Source organism: Furipterus horrens, unplaced genomic scaffold (genome assembly GCF_987537825.1).
Source record: "Furipterus horrens unplaced genomic scaffold, mFurHor1.1.pri manual_scaffold_17, whole genome shotgun sequence".
Taxonomy (NCBI): domain Eukaryota; kingdom Metazoa; phylum Chordata; class Mammalia; order Chiroptera; family Furipteridae; genus Furipterus; species Furipterus horrens.
In genome coordinates this window covers 91,541,964-91,566,713 of record NW_028327187.1, presented here as the reverse complement: position 1 = coordinate 91,566,713, position 24,750 = coordinate 91,541,964, and the positions used below count along the sequence as shown (strand labels likewise).

The 24,750-nt window shown below is 45.8% G+C and overlaps 1 non-coding gene across 1 annotated transcript; it reads left to right on the top strand.

Moving 5' to 3' along the window:
• The first annotated feature begins 441 nt into the window (after positions 1–441).
• On the top strand, positions 442–545 carry LOC149991592 (U6 spliceosomal RNA). Its single transcript, XR_016508736.1, has one exon. It is a non-coding gene; the product is annotated as a U6 spliceosomal RNA (small nuclear RNA).
• Positions 546–24,750: the final 24,205 nt, after the last annotated feature.

The following is a 24,750-nucleotide window of genomic DNA, read 5'->3' as shown; positions in this document are numbered from 1 at the left end:
ATCACAGGTAGGCATGTGTTTAACTTTAATCAGAAACTCTTTTCTATTCTATGCTCCCACCAGCAATGGATGAAAGTGCCAGTTTCTCCACATCCTTAATATGTGGAATTGTGTGTCTTTTTTTTAAATATTTTATTCATTTTTAGAGAGAGGGGAAGGAAGGGAGGAAGAGAGGGAGAGAAACATCACTGTGCAAAAGATACATTGATCAGTTGACTCTCATACACCCCTAACTGGAGACCTGGTTCCCAACTCAGGCATGTGCCCTGACTTGCAATCTAACCAGTGTCCTTTTGGTTTGCAGGCTGGCACTCAATTCACTGAACCACACCAGCCAGAGCTTGTGTGTCTTTTTAATGTTAGTCACACTAGTGGGTGGGAAGGCAGCCTCCTAAAGGTCGAAAAGCTACCCAGAGCAGTCAGATTAAAAATGCAGCTACAGTACTCACATAGGCAGCATATATACTAAAATTGGAATGATACAGAAATTAGCATTACCCCTGTGCAAAGATGACATGCAAATTTGTGAAGCATTCCACATTTTTAAATCACATGATCATATCGATAGATGCTGAAAAAGCATTTGATAAAGTACAGCACCAATTTATGATAAAAATGCTCAGTAAAATACGAATAGAGGGAGCATAGTTAATTATAGTAAAGGCCATATATGAGAAACCTGCAGCCAACATCATACTCAACAGAGAAAAACTAAAAGCTTTCCCCCTAAAATCAGGAACAAGACAAGGGTATCCACTTTCACTATTTTTATTCAACATAGTATTGGAAGTTCTAGCAATAGCAATCAGACAAGAAAAATAAATAAAAGGTATCCAAATTGGAAAGGAGGAAGCAAAACTGTCATTATTTGCAAATGACATGATAGCGTACATAGAAAACCCTATAGGCTCCATGAAACAACTACTCAACCTAATAAGTGAGTTTGGCAAAATAGCGGGATATGAAGTCCATATGTAGAAATCGAAGGCATTTTTGTACACCAACAATGAAATATCAGAAACAAAAACTAGGAAAAAATCCCATTTATTATAGCAACAAGAAAAGTAAAGTACCTAGGAATAAACTTAATCAAGGAGGTAAAAGACCTGTACTTGGAAAACTACAGAACATTGAAGAAAGAAATTAAGAAAGATACAAATAAATGGAAGCATATACCGTGTTCATGGATTGGAAGGATTAACATCATTAAACTGTCCATACGACCCAAAGCAATCTATAGATTCAATGCAATCCCTATTAAAATACCAATGACATATTTCACAGATTTAAAATAAATATTCCAAAAATTTATGTGGAACAAAAAATGACTTTGAATAGCCTCAGCAATCTTGAGAAAGAAGAAAAAAGCAGACGGGGTCACAATACCCGATATCAAACTGTATTACAAGGCCACTGTAATCAAAACAGTCTGGTACTGGCATAAGAACAGACACAAAGATCAATGGAACAGAACAGACAGCCCAGAAATAAACCCAGGTCTCTATGGTCAATTAATATTTGACAAAGGAGGCAGGAGCACAAAATGGAATAAAAGTAGCCTCTTCAACAAATGCTGTTGGGAGAACTGGACAGGGACATGCAAAAAAATGAAACTAGACCACCAACTTACACCATACACCAGAATAAACTCAAAATGGATAAGAGACTTAAACATAAGCCATGACACCGTAAAAAGTCCTAGAGGAAAACATAGGCAGGAAAATTTCAGACATCCCATGCAGCAATATTTTCACCAATATACCCTCTAGGACAAGAAATATAAAGGAAAGAATAAACAAATGGGACTACATCAAATTAAAAAGCTTCTACACGGCTAAAGAAAACATCATCAAAATGAAAAAGGAATCAACCATATGGGAAAACATATTTGCCAATGATACCTCAGACAAGGGTTTGATCTCTAAAATATATAAAGAACTCATATGACTCAATACCAGGAAGACAAACAATCCAATTAAAAACTGGGCAGAGTACCTGAACAGACACTTCTCCAAGGAGGACATACAGAGGGCTCACAGACATATGAAAGGATGCTCAACACCATTAGCCATAAGAGATGCAAATTAAAACCACATTGAGAAACCTACAACCTCACACCAGTCAGAATGGTCACCATTAACAAATCAATAAACAAGTGCTGGTGAGGATGTAAAGAAAGGGAACCCTAGTGCACTGTTGGTGGGAATGCAGACTGGTGCAGCCACTGTGGAAAACAGTATGGAATTTCCTCAAAAAACTAAAAATGGAACTGCCTTTTGATCCAGTGATTTCATTGCTGGGATTATACCCTAAGAATCCTGAAACACCAATTCAAAAAAACCTACAAACCCCTATGTTCATAGCAGCATTATTTACAATAGCCAAGTGCTGGAAACAGCCTAAGTGTCTATCAGTAAATGAATGGATCAGAAAACTGTGTTATGCCCTGGCTGGTATGGCTTAGTGGCTTGAGTGCTGGCCTGTGAACCAAAGGGTCACTGGTTCGAATCCCAGCCAAGGCACATGCCTGGGTTGTGGGCCAGGTCCCCTGCTGGGGGCATGTGAGAGGCAACCAACCTATGATGTTTCTCTGCCTCTCTTTCTCCATTCCTTTTCCTTTCTCTAAAAATAAATTTAAAAAATCTTTTTTAAAAACTGTGGTACATTTACACAATGGAATACTATGCAGCAGAAAGAAAGAAGGAACTCCTACCTTTCATGACAGCATGGATAGAACTGGATGGAACTTATGCTAAGTGAAATAAGCCATAAGGTGAAAGACAAATACCATATGATCTCACCTGTAAGAGGAACCTAATGAACAAAACAAACTAATGAGACAAAACAAACAAATAAGCAAAATAGAACCAGAGGCACGGGAACAAGGAACAGACTGACAGTGACCAGAGTGGAAGGAGAAGGGGGGAAAAGGAGGAAAGAAGGGGAAGGGTCAAGTCAAGGAACAGGTATAAATGACCCATGGACATGGGTCACAGTGGGGGGTTGACTGTGGGAGAAGGGTTGGGCAGGGCAGGGGAGAGCAACGGAAGAACATTGGGACAACTGTAATAGAACAACAATAAAAAAAGAAAAAAAGTACAGCTACAACAACAAAAGCATGAGAATTGGGAGGGGCCTTAGAGCCCCCTGGCCTGAGTGAGCTCTGAGTTCATGGATCTTAGTGGGCCTTGTTGAACTGTGGCAATCTGTTTCCCCACAATGTCTTTTCTGTTCTACAGCTTGTAGGAGGGGAGAAGCTGCAGGTTGTGCCATACGAGAGGAAAGACACACACAGGAAGACAATTCCTGGGAAATAGTTTGCATCACAAAGGAGACTAGCAGGTAAAATGTGTTTTATAGGAAACACTCAACCCCTTCCTCTCATCCCGACCCCATTCTCTCTCTCTCTCTCTCTCTCTCTCTCTCTCTCTCTCTCTCTCACTCACTCTCTCTCTCTCTCTCTCTCTCTCTCTCTCTCTCTCTCTCTCTCCCTCCCCTCCCCTACCTCTCTCTCACACACACACCTCCACTAGAACCACAGGACATCAATTTGTTCTTTAGAAGGGGAGGAGTGATGTTGATGAGGGAGAGATGAGGAGGCAGGAAGAGTTGGTTATCTGCTACTTGGGAAGTTCAAAATCATTTGAGTTGGAGTTCAAAATGGGTTTGCTATGGGCTTGCCAACTTTTAGAGGGCATGCCCTGAAAATATTGTAAATTAAACACTAGAGGATGGGAAATACATCAAAGAAATAAATCCCAGCCCCCACCTTGGTGTGGCTTCTGGTCTAATTTTCAATGGAAAATAAACAGTGCAACTCAGAAGTTGGAGATAATATAATGCCACCTGGACCTGGACACAGAAAGCTGCGGCGTCAAGACTGACAGACTGTGACAGGTTAATCCAGAGGGGCTTACCAGAGGAAGTCAGGAATCTAAAGGAGAGGAGCGCCCGGAATTAACAAGGAGACAGAAGAAGCACCCCACCATCCAAATAAAAATACATGTTTTAACATGCTCTTTTGTTTGGTGCTGTTTCTGAGGGCCTTGTTCACCACAATGGTACCCTAAATCTTTATCTTGGGAAAATGTTTCTCCTCCTCAAATTAGTCTATTTTCAGAATCATAAGGAAACTCCAGGTAATGAAGCAATCTACACCTGCTGCTACAGTGTCGGTTTCTTGTGGGCTACCCCAGAAGGTCTGTGACAACATTATCCAGTTAGAGTTCAGGCAGGACAGGAGTAGGGATGAGGGTTCCCCGGGGATGGCATCACCTGTTCTGTCATCGGTTCAAGAAAGAAATTGTTGGAAATGGGAAGTGGTGTTCAGAAGGTCGACCTTAGTCAACCTAGACAGAGAACCAGGATCTAGTCATCTTGGACCTAGATGTCTTGGGGCTGGACCATTTTTAAGGGCACCCACCAAGGGTAAGGCTCAAAGTTGGCATATGCTTACGGAGAAGAGATGTTAGCCAGCCAGGAAATCATAATAGGAGGGACATCAAGCTCAAGATTGTGAGCCAAATAATCCAGGTTCCAAGTTCTCTGTGTTTTCTCTTTGCCCACCTCCAAAATATTTATTAAAATGTGAGCTCCATGAGGGCAGCAGGCATCATCTGTTCTGTTCACAGCTGCATGAGCAGCTGGAGATGTACCTGGCACATGGCTCACTAAATAGTTGTTGAACAACTGAATAGCAAAGCCCAAATTGAATGGCCCGGCCTTGATTGAGCTGAGCTGCTCGGTCATCTGGGAAGGCCTGCTCAGGGTACAGTGTGAGACAATCTCAGTGGTGACCAGAGCTAGGAGCCCAAGGGGAAGGTAACCTCTCTGAAGTTTCAACACCCAGCCATGTTTGCAGCCTCTCAGTGCTGTTTTGTCTTCCATTGCCAGTCTCTAGGGGCGGTGGGCCTCACCATACTCAACAGTGCCCTTACGTGGCCTCTTTCCATATATAAGCAAATTTCCAGGAGGGAAAAGCTCCAGGCAGACAGGGAAGGCCTGACTCCCAAACTTCCCCCTAGGAATGTGCTTTCTTCCTATAGTTGGCACCTAGAATCCCAGGGCTGCCCCCAGGAAAAATTCTCTTTATAACTGATCCCAGGAAGGACTGAGTCCTTTTCTCTGTTTCACTTCAGTAGAACTGAGACAGGCAGACATTTTTAATATCAGCTTTATTATTTTTGAAGGAGAAACAGAAACACAAGCGGCATAAAATCACACTCATTTCCCAAGCCCAGACTCCAGGAGATAGGCATGCCTGGCCACAGGGGAGCACCCTTGGCTCCAAATCTGTGCTCTGGAGTCAGATAAGGGGGCTGGAGTACCAGGCAGTGGCCCCAGTTTTGCCTAAGTCCTCCTACTCCTAGCATGAAACAAGCCAAAGCCATGTTCTTCTAAGAGGCAGACTCCATCTCTGTTCCAGGGCCTGTGGGGAGTCATTTCCCTGTCCTTCTGCCTCAAGGATGGCGCCTCCCACGGTGTGAGGGCACAGTTAGCCCGTGGTTGACTTGCGGGACAGTCATGGTTGACAAGTAGCAAATAATAGAGCTCTCTGGGTCTATGTCATCTAATCCACCTACCTCTGGAGCTTCCCTTGGCAACTCACTCAGGAAGCGCCCCTCCCCCCACACCATCTGGAAGTGGTTTTTGAAAAATCTACTCATTATTGTTAAAAAGCAACATGTAGCCTTTTGCAAGACACAGTTGCAACAGCAGCCCCTAAAGTGTAAGTTCCTGGAAGGTAGGGATGTTTACTTTGGGCCCCTCTGTATTACCACTATCTGGCATATGGTAGGAGTTTAATAAATGATGATGGATGAATGAGTAATTAATAAACTTACAATAAGTGTGTCCCAGTGATTTCTGAGTAACAAATTATTCCAAAATTTAGCAGCTTAACAATCATTTTATTATGCTCACAGTTTCCATGGGTTAGGAATTTGGACAGGGCATAGTAGTGATGTCTTGTCTCTCTGCTTTATGATGTCTGAGGTCTCAGCTGAAAAGATGTGAAGGTTTGGAGGCTGGAATCATCTGGAGGCTCCTTTACTCACAGGTCTGGCACTTGGGCTAAAATGACTCAAAGTCTGGGCTCAGCCAGGACTGTCAATCTGAGCACCCACATGTAGCCACTTTATGTGGTTTGGGCTTCCTCAAAGCATGGCCAACTCGGGGTAATCAGAGTTCTCACATGACCCAAGGCGGAAGCTGCTTGGCCTTTTATGACCCAGCTCTGTCATACTCTTGGTGGAAGCTATTATCAGCAATCCATATTCAAGGGGATGAGAAACAGACCACCCCCTTCTCATTAGAAGGAGTGTCAGAAAACTTTGGGATCATGTTTTAAAACCACCACTAAGCATGAAAGCTGTCTCCCTTAAGGACTTTGCATTCATCCTTTTAACAGAATTTATCTTGTGCGTCTACCATGTGTGAAGCCCTGGGTTGGGTGATGTGTAGGGATTTAGCAGGTGAGCCAAACTGACATTGTCTCTGCCCTCAGGTAGCCTGCATTCCACTAGAGAAAACAGACATTCGATAAGCATGCAAACAAATGCAGAGTTACAGATCACGATAAGCGCTATTAAGTAGGGGGAGTGCCCTAACAAAGCACAAGGAGACTTAATGTAGATGTGAAGTGCCTTGTTCCTCTAGAAGCATAAGCTGATGTGAGGTTTTGAGTACAGTTTCTTTAGAAGCCATTCCTGGAAGCACCATAGGGCAGTGAAGGCCTGAGAGAGAGCTGGGAAGGAAGCCGGAGGATGAATTAATAAGCAAGCTACCACTGTAAGGAAATGGCACTTAGTGCCATGGGACACTTTGGTTGACAGTGTGGAACACACCTCAGATTGTCCCATCCAAAAGAGAAAGCTGGGGCGTCTACTCTGCAGATCCTAAGAGTCATAGTTGGAGGCATTGGTGCAGGCTGCCCTACTGTGGGCACTACCTTGGAAAAAGGTCCAAGTTCTGGTGGAAGTAGCCCGCTCTTGGTGCCAGAGCCAACCCCTTGTGGAGGGACACCAAGGTGCCTGCCCCAGGGTTCAGGGCGGCCCTCCTTGAGCAAGCCATCTCCTCAAAGGAGTTCAAAGGCCAAAACACAGGATTTGTAGGTGCTATATTTGTGTTGTATGTGGAGTTCCATCAAACACCACCTCTATGCCAGCACTTAGCATGGGGCCTTAGATAGCAATGTATTTTTGGTTTTCCTCCTAATGCCTATGGGTTTGCAATGACTGTCCACACTGACCACCCTGCCCCACCCACCCCTCCCCTCTGTGACTAATAGAAAACATTGGCAAAATTGCCCTCAGGCAGGCAAGGTGCGGCTGTTTGTGTCCAGGAGAGTGTTTCTCCTTTGTGTGAGATTAACTACCAGAAGTTGTGAGAGCCACACCTCACAACTCTGACCTCAACCGAGTTTAGCAGCAGAGAGGCTGACCCACCTTAAATTGCCAGAAAGCAATTTATGGAGGGCTCATTCATGGTTAGTCAATTCCTCAGAAGGCACCCTTGTCAAGGGGTGGTCATATTAACCAAAGACCATGCTTTTGAAAGGTGCATTGTTCACCACCAAGGCTGGCAGGTGGCTCTCTGGCTCTGGACCCCTTAGTGAGATTCTAAGAGCGGACACACGATTCCTCTGCAAAGCTTTACCATGCTAGGCACCACTGAGTTCCAGGGCTGCTGAGAACTGGGGATGACACCACAAAACTATTACTTAATAAGCAAGAGCAATTGGAGAAAAAATAAGTGAGCAACTGAAAGAAGTACTTTTACTAAGACAATACAATACTCTGTTTTCAAATAGCTAAATAGAATTTTTGTAAAAATTTCAAAGAGCATTTGTATTAACGACCCTTTAAAGGTATCCTTTTTCGATTCAGCTGTCACTGAATATCAAGTATACGAGTATGTAATGCCCTGTGTTAAACAGTTTTCAAAGTTAAAAATAATAATAATGACTGTAGCAGTAGTGAAGGTGCTTGTCAGGGTGGAAAACTGAAGTCAGGAACCAGCCTTCAGCCACTTGTCAACATGTTTCCTTGCCATGAACTGCCTTTGTCGGCTGTTCACCTGTGGACCATGAAGCAGCCCATCCCCATGTCTTGCCGGGGTCACAGGCTCCCTGAGGACAGCCAAACTGTGCGAAGAGCGAGGAGGGGGAAGAAAGGGAAGAGAGGGAGAGAGAGGAAGGGGAAAGAGAAAAACAGGAAATGAGGGAAGGGAGGGAGATGGGGAGGGAAGGAATGACAGGGGAGAAGGGGGAGGAGAAAGAAAAGGGGGTTAAGAAGTAGAGAGGGATGAGGAGGATGGGGAGGAGAAGGGAAAAGGGAGGGAGGAGAGGAAGGGAGAAGGGAAGGAAAAGGAAGGGAGAAGGATTCTGCTGGGATGGAAAAGCCAAGAGTCAAATTCCTGACCCAGTGATAAATAGAATCCCAGCTGCACCAAGAATAGAGTAGTGGTAAAACCATTCACACTTGGAATTCTTCACAGTGGAAAATAAACTCATCATTTCTTGTGAATGGAAAGTTAGGGGAGATACCGTCCAGGACCCAGACCCCACATCTCCTGTCCCTGGTATAGGGCACAGAGCCTTGGTGGGTTGAGAAAGGGTGTTGGGGGTGTGCACCATGATGCACCCTTGGAAGCCTTCAGGCCAAGTTGCTGAAGTCCAGAGAGGTGGAGAAAAGAAGCGGGAAGGATGCAGAAGCTAGAAGTCAGAGGATGGGAAAGAACAAGGTGGCCTGGGCCAGGGAGGGGTGAGGAGCTGAGATAGACCCAAAGAGCTCTGGTGGGTGGAGTGAACTGCAGAAGAGACCCTGGAAGTCTGGGAGGAGAAGGTGGAGGAAAGAAAAAAGGCTGCTAGGCGAAGGGAAACAAAAATGAAACTAAGAGCACGAATTTTGAAGCATTTTTGGCAGCAAGTCTCAGAAGCCTTTTCTGTGTGGTGAAAAATTTAATATCACTGGAATCCTGGGTCTGAGCCTCCAGCCTCCCATGTCCAGTGTCTGGGTGCCCCCAGAGGTTGGGCTTGGCCAGAAGTAGCTCAGGCTTCTGAGTCCTCCTCATCCAGTGAAATTCCCCTCTGGTATGAAAGGAAGGCCTGGGCAGCACTGTTCCTTCTCACTCCAACTGTTTTTCCCTTCCCAGACACCAGTCCCATCCATGCAGGGATGCTGGCCACTGTTGGGAGGGGAAGGACAGACCTCTCAGGTCTCTTTCATTGATTGCAAGAACCCCCTCTCCTTGTGACAGCCTGCACCTATGATTCTGTTTATGGCACACCCCCACCCCACTGGAGCTACTTAAGCAGTTCACTCTCAGAACGCCACTCCTAGGTTAGCCCTAAACCATTGACAATACCTGGCTAAGCATTAAGACAACTCAGCTCTCTTGCCTGGAGTCAGGACACACTCCAAGGTGTGACTTACCTTCCAGAGCCACCCCTCCATTGGGGTCAGGCTGAAGCTACCCTCAACAGCAGGACTTTGTCTGAAATTGGTTTCCTCCCCTTACGGGTGCTTCCTGGAAGCACTTTTGTAGGAAAACACTTCCACACAAGTCCTGTCAGGTTCTGTTTCAGGGGAAATGGAAGTCATAGAGCCCACGAGCTGGGCAATAAGAACAGTGATTGTGGGCAGACACATTACAGACGGCCCCTCATCTAGTCCAGAAATGAGACAGCCACGCTGGTATGAACGCATTGCAAAGATGAGAAGCGGAAGTGCAGTGATCAGAAGGGACTTGCCCAGGATGGTGAGCAGAGCAGCCTAGATTAAACCCAGCTGCTGCTAGTTCCAAAGCCAGAATTGACTCCCACTGAAATGAGATGGGGGCTACAGTCTCTCCTGTGGGGAGAGTTGCCACTTCTGAAAAGAGCTAACATCTCCGGGACTGACAGCCAGGGGCAATCCGGGGCAAGCTAGGTACTTCGGTGGGATGAGCAAGAAGAGAGCAAAGGCTCCATTCAAGCCTGTTTAGCACTGATGCCTCTGCATTCATCGGCTTACCCAGAACGAATTCCCCAAAGCCCTGCTGCATTCTCCAAGCACCCAGAGGCCTTCAGCTAGGGGCTCACTGATTAATCAAGCTGCCCAATCTTCATGTGTTTGTTTAAGACAACCCCCAAAAGCCAGCACGTACTAAGAGGAGCTCAGAAGCTGTCAAAAACACTGTGAATAAATGTTCAGGGTTCCATCCAGAGATACCCACAGCGACTGATGAGTCATCAGATGACCAGCTGTCACCACAGAGCACTATATATAGAAGGGGAAAGCCGGAGGGGTACCTGGAACCTAAAGCAAGGGGGAGGAGCATGCACCTAGGAGGCGAGGCCTAGCAGGGGGCAGGCCTAGAGCATGTGGAAACTACATCCTCAGCTCCCCCAGATAATAGAATCTGGGTCTGAATTGCCTCAGCACAGAATGCTACTTGAACTGGAAACAGGCAGCAACAGAGCCAGATGCAGGCTATGCCAGCGCAGTGATGACGATTACTGCTAATGATGGTAATGGGAGAATAATGGCTCAGAGAACTTCCAGCACATCAGCTCACGTTCTTCTCATCATATGTACATACAGACAACTTACTAACATTGCTGCCATTTAGGCAGCCCAAACTGCAGTGCCAGACCTCAGGGTTAGGGTTAGGCCAAGCCTGTGTTGTCCAATACAGTAGGCACTAGCCACGTGTGGCTATTGAGCACTTGAAATGTGGCCAGTCCAAATTCAGATGTGCTGTATGCATAAAATACAAACTGGATTTTGAAGACTTGGTTCCAAAAAGAGAATTTAAAATATGTCATTAATATTTTTTTCTTTTCTTGATTCCATGTTGAAATGGTAATATTTTTAATAAATTGGGTTAAGTAAGATATTTTTTAATTAATTTCACCCTTTTTTCTTACCTTTTTAATGTGGCTACTGGAACATTTCAAATGACATATGTGGCTCACATTTGTGGCTTGCATTATATTTCTATTGGACAGCACTGGTAACAACAGGCTAGAGGCCAGAACCTTCAGGAAATCCTGGCTATGCCTTCTCCTGATAAATAAAGCCTGCTTCCTGGTTCAAGGCTAAGAGAGGCCAAGGTTGATTTACAGACAATGCCAATGGCCAGCCGCAGCTCCACTTACCAGTTACAGAAGGCCCAGGTGACACACAGAAGCCCCTGAGTGTCTATGAGCCTCAAACTTGCCCCTTGCCCCTCATATCTTCTGGAAATTCACAGCCTTCTTGGAAAGGATGATGAATCCTCTCTGGCCCTATTTTCTCCTTTCCCTACTTAACCCCCAAGAGAGTTAGATGCTGTGTGATTGCAAAAAGAGATGGTAAAATAAGGCCACTTCACAAATGACGCAGCCCTTTCCCTCAAATATGCAAACAGCAGAGTCAGTCAAAGAAAAGAAGAGAAATGAGAAACAGAAAGAGAAATGCAAATAAGAAATGTCTCCAGACAATTCACACTAAGAGGGAGAAACTGTATCCTGGAGACAAACACACAAATGTCACACACTCTGCCCACTGAGACCTTGAGAGGAGGGTGAGAAGGGGGGGCGGTGTATAAGCATGCACATGCACCTCACATATGCATGTTGAGCATGAGAGCACTAGAGAGGTTCAAGAACAGGTTCAAGAACAAGGCAGACAGACGGAAACAACAGGGTAGAAAGAAGCACAGAAGACAGAATCAAACGGAGGTACAGGAGCTGGGTGTGTGTGTATTCATGGTGGGGAGAGAGTTGACAGCCTCCCTCTGTGGTAAGGGCTGCCCTTTCCTTCTGAGCCAGTTTAAATTATTCACATCAGGACAATGGAAAGAATATAGCAAAATAAAAAATGCATCGGGGCCAGGCAGGCCCTGGATTCACATGTGGTGGAAACAACCCTGGGAGGAGGAAGGACTGCCTGCCCTGTGCCCAGGAGTGGGCTGGGCTTCAGCTGTTTTATGGGAGGGTGAGGCGTGTGTGTGTGGGGGGGGTGCTTTTCTGATGGTTAAGTACCCACAGTGTTGACAGATCCAAGGCTGAACTGAACACCCCCAGGGACTAGGCCAGGAGTTTTAGGGAGCTGCATTAGGAACCAGGGTTTCCAGTCAGGCAAGGACTGGTGATCATCCATAGAGCACAACCTTCTGGGGCCAGGCAGGGGCTGCCCTGCTGCCTGCCACTTCGTCCCACCCCCAGACTGGCTGACACTGCACCAGCCTCCTGCCTACCCTGAGATGACCCTTTTCTGGTGAATCCAGAGTCCTCAGGTGATCCTAAAATCCAATCAAAGCAGATTTATATGCTGTCAAGCCAAGCTGGGGGACAAGGGCTGCCCCCACTCCAGGGCTCCCACCCATCCCAGGTAATTATATCTGGAAGAGGCCTTTTGGGAGCCTGTGCCTACCTTGGTGACCTCACCAGAAGAGGGCTTCCCTAAAAGGGATACAGGACAGATGTGTGTGTCTGCTCAGGCTGTCATAACAATACACCACAGGGTATTTAAGACTAAGTGGCTTTAAAGAACAGAAATTTATTTCTCACAGTTCTGGAGGCTGGAAGTCCAACATCAACGTGTCAGCAGGGTTAGTTCCTTCTGAGGCCTCTCTCCTTGACTTGCAGATGGCCACTTCTCACTGTGTCCTCACATGGCCTTTCCTCTGTGTCCTGCATGCTCCTGGTGTCTCTCTGTGTGTTCAAATTTCCTCCTCTTATAAGGATAGCAGTCAGATTGGATTAGAGTCCACCCTGATGGCCTCATTTTAATTTACTCACCTCTTAAAGATCCTCTCTCCAAATTCAGTCACATGTTGTGGTACAGGGAGTTGAGACTTTCACCATAGGAATTTGGGGAAACACAATTCAGCCTATAATAGCAAAGAACAAAGAAAGACAAGGCCAAGCCTGAACAAGGACTGGGGCAGGGTGGGGCCAGTTCAAGGTGGACCCCTCTGTATCCCTTCCTGATCTTAGGGCTACCTCCATACCTCCATGTCCATTTATAACAAATAAAGGCAATGATTCTTTGGGACAAATGGTTTATAGGTGTTTTCTCATGGCTGATAGTTACTGTCTTCCCCGGGACCAGGAATTGTATCCCCAACTCCAGTTTAGTGCCTGGCTCCTAGTGGGCAAACTATGACAGTGACAGAACAGAGGGCTGAATTCACAGAGGCCCTTTCAATGTAAAGAAGAGGAAGAAGAGGAAGAAGAGGAAGAAGAAGAAGAAGAAGAAGAAGAAGAAGAAGAAGACGACGACGACGACGACGACGACGACGACGAAGAAGAAGAAGAAGAAGAAGAAGAAGAAGAAGAAGAAGAAGAAGAAAGAAGAGGAAGAGGAAGAGGAAGAAGAAGAAGAAGAAGAAGAAGAAGAAGAAGAAAGCATTGTGTCAGACTGCATTTTCCAAGATGGCCACACCAAGATCTCCCATGCCACATGCCCTTCTTACAATTCGTTGTCACTCTTCCCATCAAGAACTGAGGTCTATGTTGTCTCCCCTTGAATCTGGGTGGATTTGTGACAGTGATAGATGTGTCACTATGTGACTTCCAAGGCTTTCTCACTCAAGTACTTACTCTTAGAAATTGGCCGCCATGCTTTGGGGAAGCCCAGATTCCACAGAGAGGCCTCAAGGATATGTTCCAGCTGACAGCCCCAGCTGAGATCCCAGCTAAGAGCCAGCATCAATGGGCCAGGCATGTGAATAAGGAAGGAACCCTTCAGTGTTACTTCAGCCTCAGGCATTTTCTAAATGACAGTGGGGAATGGGGAGGGGGGGGACAGAGAGACACACACACGCACAAAGGGAGGGAAGGAGGAAGAAAACTGCTTAGCTGAGGCCAGTCAACCCCAGAACAGCAGGAGATAATAATAAAATGATAGTTGGGTGTTTTTTTAAGTCACTAAGTTTTAGAATGATTCATTATGCAGCAATAGCTAACCAGAACACAGGCCAAAACACACACACAGAGGGCATAAAAGTCCCTCTTCACAAGGCCTGTTTAGAGACTCCTGGCAACAGGCCTGGGTGCTTACTACTTAGGCTCACTAGCAAGGCTGCCAGGATCAAATCAATTTTCCACCACTTCTTAGCTGTACAACCTTGGATGAGTAAATTAATATCTCTGCCTCAGTTTCCTCCTCTCTAAGAAGGGAACCCTACCCAACCCCTCCAGATAGGATGGTAAAAGTGAAATTCGATAACCCACATCAACTGCTCAGAATCGGGCCAGACATGAAGTACACACTCAATAACTGCTTGCTGTGATGATATTAGTCAACATCTCCCTTTCTGCTTCCTAACAGGTGGGCTGAGAAACACGCCATTTCTGGCAGACACTCTGCTGACTGTCTTTTTCCATCACACTGAGGTCACCAGCTCTGCTCCACACTTATTTGTTTTGTAAAAATGTCAGCAGCTGAGCACCAGTGTCTTCCCCCAGGCGTTGTGGAAAGTCAGCTCCCCTCCCCCAGCAGTATTTGAGTTCTGTTCTGCCACTGTCATCTGGCTCCTTTGCCTTGAAAACCAGTGATTAGCAAAAGATAAACACTAGCTAAGAGCTGAACTCAGTACCTGTTTTTAAAGTCCCTTGGCGTGGCTCAACCACAGAGCTGTGGGACAGAAGGTGGGCAGGCAGGAGAGGACAACAGTTGACTGGGCTTGATAGAGCCTCTTGCCTCTCATTCAGTGGAGTGACTAAATGTTGCAGCCCTGAGGTGCCTGGTTCCACGTACATAACTGCTGGAGGATGGCACCTACCTCCCAGAGGTGGCTCCCATAGTCTGCAGCAGTGATGAGCAAGGGACCCTTTCTGTATCCCATGCTTTTCTCTCTCTCTTTTTAAAAGATTTTACATATTTCTTTTCAGAGAGGAGGGGAGAAAGAAAGAGAGGCAGAGAAACATCGATCAGTTGCCTCTTGCATTCTCTCAACTGGGGACCTGGCCCACAACCCAGGCATGTGCCGTGACTGGGAATCAAACTGGTGACCTTTTGATACACAGGCTGGTGCTCAATCCACTGAGCCATACCAGCCAGGGCACTCTCATGCTTCTCTGACATTTCAGCTGTCTCACTTGGGTGGGACCAATCTCACAGTGAACAGCCACGGGTCTTTCTCGTTCTTCATTAGGGTAACTGGTTTCCCTACCCAGTACAATAACCCTCCCCCATCACACCTTCATACAAGTGGCCACAGTTGGACCTCAGTGGGTCCTCAGGCATCTCCTTCCCCAGCCTCCTGGGGCCACAGGGTGCACAGGCAGGATTTCAATAAGTTCACCAACTCTCTTATTTCAGATAGGCCCTGCCCCAATCCCTTTGGTCACCTTGAAAATGATCTTTTGCCCCTAATGAACCAATGGGGTCTTTAGAAAGAACACTTGGAACTTTCTTTGCAACTACTAGCTTTGTCAATAGGAGCACTATTGGTATCTGGGCTGAAACAGGTCTGTATGATGTTAAGTGTTCGTGACACCCTGCCCACTAAATGCCACTAGCACCCTGTGACAACTAAAAATTCACCCCCATTTCCAAATCCCCCCAAAGTAGTAGAACTAAGGGGTGAACAGGAAAGCACTGTTCATCTCCAGACACAATTCTTTCTACTTCACGACAGTCATGGAGCTGCAGCTCCCAAAAGATCAGTTATGCACATTTGATCGGCACCATCCCCTCACATTATTCAACCAGAACTACCGCCACAGCATAGCCCCTCCCTTCTCCTCTGTCTGCACCCACGGGCACACACTGCAATCCAGCAGCACAGGAACTCAGTCCCTAATTCTAGTTTTCGATTAAGGCTCAGGTGGGGTTTCCCCTGATAGACCATTCTCCACAAAACGTTTACTGAGAAATCATTTGTGTAATTCCACATCTCCCTTTCCATAGCTGGCATCGCTTTAAAAAATAAAAATAAGAGAGTAATCATGGTTGAAAGAGTTATATTGGAGCTCTTTGTTCTTCAAGATCTATTGAGCCAAAATTTCCAGTTTAACCCTGAATGCTCTGCTCTTCTCCCTCTACTGTGAGATTGGTGTTAGTATCTTTAAAAGAGAGGGAAATAGCATCTTCTAAAGAAAGAAACAGGAATAAGTCGTTCGCCCTCTACAGTACCTACTGGATGCATCCCACTTTCAATATAACATGGGAGTGCTAATACCTTCCACCTGGCACTCAAGTTACCTTTTTACCAAACCCCCCTGTCAACCTGGCATAAAGTGGTCACACCTGGATCCACCAGGACAGGAAACATCTATCCTGACAAACACGCAGCTTTGACACACCTTTCAACAGTGCCACATGTCTATGGAGTTAGCTAAAGTAGGTCCAGATACCTTGGGCAATTTTCCCTCTGGGAACAACAGTTCTTAACACTGGGAGCTTCTTACTAATGTCTTAGAACCCCAATCTCATAGTGATGGTCTAGGCCTGAAAGTTCAGGGGATTTCAGTCTTTTGGGGTCCACTTTGGCAGAACTGATGAAACCTATGGCCTCTCTTCCCAGAAAAAGATGTGCCATGTATAAGTGGGGTGTACCTACATGTCTGCACCCACTCACACAAAATTTCACACACAACCATGAAGCATCTTGAAGTGTGTCCACAGGCCTTGGATTGAGAACCCAGCTTGGGTTTACCTCAAGAGGGAATCTGATGTAAAAGCAGCTCCAGTGACACAGACATGTTTCGGTTCCAGCAGGTAAGGAGGCCAATGACTCTCCAGCAGTTCTCTTGTAAAGAGCCTTATAAAGATGATGGCCACTGTAGATAGCTCCACTGGTTTGCAAATACAGCTAAAAATAATAAGAGAAAACTTCCAGAGCACATTGTTGCTCCTGAACACACCAAATTTATGTGGATTGCTAAGAAGAGAGGCCATAAAACAAAATGACCTTGACAAACTCAAAACCCATTGCCCAAAAAGTGAAACAATTCGTGCTGATGGCAGTTCCTGTAGCTAATAATGCTGCATTGCCTTACGCTTGCACAATGTTCTGCACAGCTCCCATGGTTTTCACAGACATTACTCCATCAGTCTCGCAACGGCTCCATGAGAAGGCAGAGCCTAAATCCTCTCAAGCAAGCAACAGCTGGCCTCAGTTATCACCAGGCTCAGCACTAGCAGAAGTCAGCTTAGATTCACAGCTTCGCTTTGCCTGGGAATCTCCAAGCCCAGCACAAGTAGCAGCCATCTCAGATTGCTTTATAGCTCAGTCACAGTGACCCTGGGAAAACCACAGGTTGGGGCTGACTTTGGCCTGCACTACCCAGGAAACCCAGGGCAAGCACACCCAGTGTACAGCTACAGACCACGTCGGAGCACCACTACCCTGCCCCTGCACAGCTGATCCTCCATAGAGGGCAGAGGTTGGTGGTTGGTGGTCAGTGGTCACAGCCAGTCCTTGCAGCTGACTGGCCTGGGTAAATCCCTCCCATTGGCCTGCCTTCAGCAATCAAGGCTCAACTACAAGAGGAGGGTATACTCAGCCCATATGAAGGGTGCACCTCGAGTTTCCAGCTTGGGTGATGGGGAGGCTGTGCCACTGGACCCTACAGGACACCTAATACATTAGGCCACGCTACCAAGACAGGGAGTCAAGGCAGCTCTATTCAATATACAGAAACAAACACAGGGAAGCTGCCAAATTGAGGAGGCAAAGAAATATGGCCCAAATGAAAGAACAGAATAAAACCCCAGAAAAAGAACTAAACAAAATGGAGGTAGCCAACCTACCAGATTCAGAGTTCAAAGCACTGGTTATAAGGATGTTCAAGGAACTTACTGAGGACCTAAACAGCATAAAAAAGATCTAGTAAGAAACAAAGGATACACTAATTAAAATAAAGAACAATCTACAGGGAAATAGCAGTAGAATGGATGAAGCCACGAACCAAAACAATGACTTGGAACATAAGAAAGCAAAAAACAACCAATCAAAACAACAAGAACAAAAAAGAATCCAAAAATATGAGGATAGTATAAGCAGCCTCTGGGACAACTTCAAGAGATCCAACTTCCAATCAAAGGGGTGCCAGAAGGAGAAGAGAATGAGCAAGAAATTGGAAATCTATTTGAAAAAAATAATGAAAGCAAACTTCCCTAATTTGATGAAGGAAATAGACATGCAAGTCAAGGAAGCCCAGAGAGTCCCAAACAAGATGGACCCAAGGAGGCCCACTCCAAGGTACATCATAATTAAAATGCCAACGATTAAAGATCAACAGAGAATCTTAAAAGCAGCAAGAGAAAAGAAGTTAGTTACCTATAGGGGAGTTTCCATAAGACTGTCAGCTGACTTCTCAAAAGAACCTTTCCAGGCTAGGAGGGATTGGCAAGAAATATTCAAAGTCATGGAAAGCAGGGACCGATAGCTGAGATTGCTCTACCCAGCAAAGATATTTAGAGATAAAGAGCTTCCAAGACAAGAAAGAAACTAAAGGAGTTTATATGAAATTATTAACATTATTACTCGAAATGTTAAAGGGACTTATTTAAGAAAAAGTAGAAGATCAAAACTATGGACAATAAAATGGCAAAAAAAAAAAATACATATCTTTCAACAACTGAATCTAAAAAACCAATTAAGCAAACAAGAAAACAGGGATAAAATCATGGATATAGAGAGCATTTTGATGGTTGCCAGATGAAAAAGGAGTGTAGGGAATGGGTGAAGAGGTGAGGGGATTAAGAAGTACAAAAAGGTAGTTACAGAATACCCATGGGGATGTAAAATATAGTATAGGAAATGGAGCAGCCAAAGAACTTATATGCATGACCCATGGACATGAATAATGGTGGGGGGGTTGCCTGAGGGAGTGGGGGGTGTTGGATAGAGGGGGCAAAGGGGGAAAATTTGGGACAACTGTAATAGCATAATCAAGAAAATATAATTTCAAAATAAGAGAAGATAGGGCCTATATTATTGTCCCCATTTGGGGGTTGCAACAGAAAAGGAGGACCCAAGGAGCTGAAGTGAGCCTGAAAGAACATGTTGGCTGGTAGTGGTAAGGCTCTAAGGAGAACCTGGAGGGCAACTGGCCCTCAAGTCCAACATTCATAGGAATTGGGAGGGGGAATTACACCATCGTGGTGTAATTGACTAACACCAAGTGTAAAAAACACAACCTGACTCCTAAAATTCTGTCCCAATGTTTCTGCAGCCCAGTTGAGTCGTGAAAGGCATCAGTTCTCAAGATTCTTTTCTGAGATTTAAACTTGTGCCCCTGCCTCCAGATCTTTCCCCTTCTCTACTCTCTTTTAAACTAGAGTTAGAAAGTGTTGGAGTTAGAATGGCCACAAAATAAAGGAAAGAAAAAAGGAAGAAAAGACAAGTGAAAACTGTATGACAGAGAAAACTCATGCTGATGCTGGTAAGAAAGTGGCAGAATCTGTAAGCAGAAGACAGTGAACAGGAGGTGGGGGAGAAGATAAGTGGATGGGAAAGGTCACAGTGGCAGTGCTGTTTTCCTCCCAGGCCAGCACTGACACCAGCAAGTCTCACTCATAGTTTTATCAAATATTTAGCCACTGGTTACTATCTTTCCATCCAACTTGCTATCTATCACTCAACCCTAAGCCAGGAAAATATAGTTTAGGTTTTTGTTATGGCTGAACCCCACTTCTGATACCAATTTTTGTATAGGCCTGGTTCTCCTGAGGTAATAAGCAATCCCCAAAATTTCACTCCTCGAGTCCCCAAGTCTGGATCCTTCTTTCCATTGGTCTTTTCATCTCAAGGAGGCTAGACCAGGCTTCTTTGCCTGGTGAGAACAGCAGGTGAAGTAGGCAGGCATCAATGACCAAGCACTTACCATATTATGCTTGCATCATGCTTGCTGATCTCCTATTGGTCAAAACAAGTCATGTGGTTAAACCCAATGTCAGTGTAAGAGAGGACTACTTATGGATGTGGATCCTGGGAGGTATGACTTGTTGGAGGCCATATCTGTAACAATCCAGCATATACATGAGCAAAACATCTCCCCACCACATGATGTCTGAAATGCCATCATTTACCTTGTAGACCTTTGACCTAAGCATTGCCCTTTTGGCTTTCTCTTTTAAAAATAAGGCATAGCTTTATCCCATATTCTATGACCCAGCAATTTCATTTCAAGGTGTATAACCAAGAGAAATGAGTGTTTATGTTCACTAACAGCCATGCACACAAATACACATAGCAGTTTTATTCGTAACAGCCCAAAACTGGAAACAACATAAATACCTATTAAGACAACAGATAAATGACCATGATATAGTCATACAAAGGGGCACTACACAGCATTAGAAAAAGAGCAAATGACAGCTTCATACAACAACATGGATGGATGTCCTGGGTAATGTTGAGTGAAAGGAGCCAGACAGACAGAATACATATTTTATGATTCTATTTATTGCAAGTGCAAAAATAGATAAAAACAAGTCTATATTGTTGGAAGTCAGAATAATGGTTACCTTTGGGGGACTATCAATTGGGAGGGGGCAAATGGAGCTTCTGGGACAGGTGCTGACAATGTCCTTATCTTGCTCTGGGTGGTCATGGATCTATACATATATAAAAAACCTGTACACTGAAGGTTGGTGGACTTTACTGTATGTTAAATCTTGTTTTCATGGTACAAAATTAGAAATAAGAATAGGTTTCCTAGTTTGACTGCTCTGGACAGGGTGGCAGTCAGAGGAGGGAGCTTGAGAAGGGGTAGGTGCAAGCACCTGCCCATGGCCTTCTCCATCTCTGAAATCAGCAGGAAAAGACCTTCCTCTGCCAGAGTGGGGGTACTTAGGGCCAGGGCTCAATGGTGGTGGTCCCTCGGGCTCCTCCATGGGGAGAGAAATGCTTTGAAGAACCTTTGTTCTGGGAGCTGATCAAGGAAACGAGCTGGTAATGAACAGCAGAAACAATAATTAATAATGGGCAGAATAAAAATGGATTTCAAATCCTGCAGCTAATTTGCCAGGAGACTTACTCATGTGGCAGGCAGCAGGTCTCTTCTCATCAGACTGCTGTCAGACTGCTGAGTAAACCAGGACCAGGGAGTGGCAGGACTGCTAGCCAGCTCTCTGTGAGTGTGTGTGTCATGGTGGGGGAGGGTAGAGGGGGGTAGGGGAGGGCAGGGAGTACAATCACCGTGGGAAGTGGGAGAGGATTGTTTGGTTCCTGGGCTCAGTCATGGGCTCAGCACCCCACTAGGGAGGCTCAAAATCTCAAGGTTGCCTCCTGGAGTCCCTGCTTCCAAGCCCAGGCAACCACCCCCAGGGCAGCCCCTCAGACTTCTGAACTCTTGGCACATATCCCCCACCATTACTGACTCCCTCCCAGGAGCTGAGGCTGGGGGCAGGAAGGCAAGACCACACAACAATGGAAGGAAAACCCTTGTCAGAGAAGGAAGATTCTAATTGGAGCCCTAAATGCTCCAGAAAAATTATCTTTCCGGTTCCTCATGCACAGAAATCAACTAACAATCGCCCTGCCCATAAACCCTCACTGCCCTTTTCCTTTCCCTCCACTGCCCAGCTCAGCCAAGCCCACCCCAAACAGACTGACTTGTATAGCTTTTATCACTCCATTAACAAAACGAGTGCTCAGGGATCCTTCCAGCTTCCTCCAGGATGAGGGCCAAAGGGTGCCTGGGCCTCCTCTGTTGGTTTTTAATGTGAGATCTTGGGGAAAAGGCTTGTATGTAAGGGCCGCATCTATTAAGCCCTGTTCACACCAGTGTCTTCAGATGTCTTTGTCCATGGCCTATGAGAAAAATGCTCCCCTTCCCATCATGCTCTTTCCTTTGTGTCCCTAGTCCCCTCTGGCTATCTCTTGCTTCTCAGGGCTTCTCCCCACCACCTCCAACAAGGGCCCAGGCTCCAAGCTCACTATTTGCTGAGACCATCTACCCTCCCCAGCCCCATACTCCACTTTGTTCTAGGATGTGCTCATCAGCTATAAGGAAAGCCCAAGCCTACATGTACATTCTATCTTTGACCATGAACCTGTCAGAGGCTCAATGTTTTAACCTCAAGGTTGGTGAACAAGCAATGGGGAAACTCCTCAATTTCTGCTACTTGAGTGGCTACCTACACTGACAAATGGATCTCTCTTCATTTTCAGCTTTTTTAAAGCATTTTTAAATCCTCACCCAAAGGCATGTTTTTATTGATTTTAGAGAGAAACAGAGAGAGAGAGAGGGAGAAAGAAACATGTATCAGATTGGGGATCGAACCCACAACATAGATATGTGCCTTGACCAGGAATTACACCCACAGCCTTTTGGTGCACAGGATGATGCTCCAACGAACTAAGCCACCCTGCCAGGGCTCCCTTTTCAACTTTTGCAAAGTGGATTATTCTTGCTAAAGGCTAAGTACTCGCTGAGTTGCAAGTTTTGGAAAATGAGGCCATTGTGGGGCTATTTCTGAGGGGAAGAAAGGCTGGCAGTGCCAGCACCAGCCCCGTCCACCTCCCACAAGAATTGGGCACCATTATTTTTACATCGGGGAAAATTCCATCTGCTATTTCAAAAACAGCTGAATCTGGCTTCATCTTCTGCAAAAGTATGCACTCCAGGGAGAGGGCGAGGATTTAACCCTTAAAGACACGTCAGAGCAGATGACCAAAAGGAAGTTCAGAATGAAGATAACTTGGCAGCATCTAGGAAGACTTTGTGGGTAGAGTATCAACTTTGGTGTAAAGGAAGGTAAGAGAGAGGCCTTTGGCCAGCATCGTGCTGAGAGCACAGGCAGGCTCCAGGTAGGGAAGCCAACCCCATGGAAAGGTGGGGTTCCTGGTAATTTTTGAAATCAGTTGCATTAGTCTGTTCAGGCTGCCATAACACAAAGCCACAGACTGGGTGTCTTAAACAACAGAGTTTTATTATGTCACAGTTCTGGAGACTGACAATCCAGGTTCAAGGTGTCAGCACAGTTGATTCCTTCTGAAGCCTCTCTCCTCGACTTGTAGATGGCCATCTATTCCCCATGTCCTCACATGTCTTCCCTGTGTGTGTCTGTGTCCTAATCTCTTCTTATAAGGACATCAGTCCAATTGGATTTGGGCTTATCCATGTGACCCCATTTTAAAGATCCTAGCCTCAAATACAGTCACAGTCTAAGGTACTGGGGATTAGGCTTTTAACATGACTTTTCGGGAAGCACAATTCACCCATGACACTAGTACCAGGTTTCTCTTTTGCTTCCGTAATTGCAACCTTTTCAAACTCTAGGCAACATAGATTCCAGGCTGGGAAAAGATGCAGGACTGTAAACCATACATCAGAAGGTTCTAGTCTGCCCTCCCCCGTGTAAATTTTCCTCAACATACTAGTCCCACCTCTTCCAAGAAGCCCTCCCTGACTGCTGAGCTCAGATGGAGTTTCCCTTTTGCTGAACTCCAGTGCACTATAAGAAGGACACTTAGGGTCCAGCAATCTGTGTCCTCAGTATAAATCTGCGTTCTGAGTAAGATATTTGAGTATAGGTACTCCCTGCCCCCCCCCCACACACACACACTCCACCAATATCCATTTCCTCTCTTTCCCAGCCAGGCAGTTTGGAAAGTTGGGGTTGGCTAGGCCCCCAGTGTGAGGGATCAGCCTGACTGGCTTAATCAGAGGGCATACATGACTGAATTGTTCCAATCAGAGTGAATATCAGGACTTTTGCTAGGAATACTGGGACACAGTTTCTTTTCTGGGGCTTCGTTTGGTTGTGGAGAACACAAGGCTTAGGGTACAATGGCTGCAACTAAGGCAAGGCAGCAGGGAGAGGCAGTGGCAGGATGTTAGGAGTTCCAGATTTGGATGGGTTTGGGGTGCAGGGAACAACGTCTGAGTGCAGCCACTGAAGCCCATCCAGAGGAAACAAAGCAAACAATGGATGCTGGTGTCATATGCAGGTCCTACCTCAAAGCATACCTGAAGAAGGTTACCCCTGGACCATTCAGTAATATAAATCAATAAAATTTCCCTTTTGCTAACACTGGTTTGGGTTCGGTTTACAGTGGAAAGATCACTAACGGATACAATTTCTTTCAGATCCTCCAAACAGCCTAGCCTATGATAACAAGGACACTCAAAATATTACAGAATCACAAAGTCAGAACCTGCGAAGGCTTTGTAGGTGAGGAACTGGGACCAGGGGTAAAGGAATAGCCCACATCTTATGGCCAATTAGTAGCTGAGCTTGCATGACAGCCCAGGTCTTCAGTCTAGTGCCATTCCCATTGCACCATAAGGGATGAAGGCCACTGTTCCTCCTGCCCTGCTCCCCAAACCTTTTGCCTTGGGGAGAGAGAGGGGCCAGAGAAAGCCAGTGCAAAGCCGCAGTGCCCTCAGCCCCCCAAACAGGAAGAATCGGTTGCAAGCCAGGAGGCCAGAGGGGAGGGGAGGAAGGAAATTGAAAGGCTCTGTGTCAACCACATGTACCAAGTCACCTGGGGACTGTGAGCAAGAAGCTAGTGCAGAGATGGGGAGAAGCTGCCAAGGCAGGCAGCAGGTATGTCAGGGTCCCCAAAAGCTCAGAGGGCCCATCACATGCTCCAAAGAGTCCTCTGTCCTCAGGAAGGCTGTCCCCAAGTGGAACAATCAGCTCAGCAAGCTCCAGTAGGACCAGAAATATGTGGTCCCTCGATCAGAACAGTCAGACAGTCATGTAGACAAGTGGGTCTGGCCATCTGCATAGCAATCAGATGCCTGAGGTTTTCCAGGCCAGTCAGTATTTCAGTCAATAAACTTCAAACTCTGGAAGGCATTTTCGGCCATGAGGT